Source organism: Leishmania donovani, chromosome 36 (assembly GCF_000227135.1).
Source record: "Leishmania donovani BPK282A1 complete genome, chromosome 36".
NCBI classification, from domain to species: Eukaryota; Euglenozoa; class Kinetoplastea; order Trypanosomatida; family Trypanosomatidae; genus Leishmania; species Leishmania donovani.
The window spans coordinates 2545508-2546687 of NC_018263.1; positions in this window are offsets into that span (position 1 = coordinate 2545508).

Consider the following 1180-nt stretch of genomic DNA (forward strand, 5'->3'; position numbering starts at 1 on the left):
GGGGTGAGGCGGAGAAGAGTTCGCTCGGTCAGGAAAAAGAGTTGACAAAAGGGAACCTAAATCAGGAAAAGGAACAAACAGCAAAGAAAAGGACTGTACCCGCATGAGCTGGGAGTATCGCATACAGTGCCCCATATCGATGTACACATAGACACGTACATGTCTGCATATATGGAACACCTGGTGGCAAGAAATAGAGAATATCAAAGCCCTGTGCTCGCGCGTGTGTGCGTGTGAAAGTTCTGTTCTTCCGTATCCACACGTGGAGCACCGGCGAAGAAAAGGATGGGGAACTATGAGCTCGAACAAAAAAGAACTCGCACGCCCGCCACAACGTCCGACTCGGGGCATCTGCTAGGCTGTAGCGCGAGGGGGCGTGTCGGAAGCTCACACTCTGGAGGAAGCCATCGCTTTCAGAGCGATGGCGCCGCTCATGGTCGATGGCGAAGCTACGTTCGTGTCCCTTACGCCAACCGGAAAGCGCGGACGTGCAGCCCACGAAAGGGTGTACGCAGGATCTGAGAGGGATCGCGTTTCAAAGAAAAACCGAATCCTTGGGTGGCTGCACGTGCTTCAGTCGCGTCTGCCATCAACCACCAACCACTACTGGTCAGCTTCCACCCCGCTGGATGGGCTAATCACCCCATCCAACGGAGGACGAATCGGTGTCGGCGCTAAAGGTCTGCCTCGTCGGCTGCGTAGCCGCAACCTGGCGTGGGCAGCTGGCGATCGCGCGCGAAAACCAGTCTTTTTTCTTCCAGTGGATGCAGCGCCGATGGACTGCAGCTGTGCTTCATGCTCGAGGGCGACGCGACCTCGGCCCAGCTTTGCCGTGACCCCTCAGGCCGCTTCCAACAGCCACCGACACCCGATAAGCTGGAATCGCCAGAGCGTGCGCAGCGAGCCACAGCTTTCCAGAAGAACGCCCCTCGCTGCGCCACAGAGACTTGGCGGAGCTTTATCGAGCTCGCCGCTCAAGGGTGCCCACGCAGAAGTAAGCTTGCCAGCACACCGCCTCCTCCTGTCGTCAGCGTGGCCGACGGTCGCACCGCTGCCTCTCCCCCTCCCTGCGATGTCCAGGCTGCCGATCTGTGCGACTACTGTTGTCTGTGAAGAGGCCGCCTCTACACCCACGTGTAGGCGGGGACCGCCTCCAAGGGTGGCCACGAGTGTGTGTGTG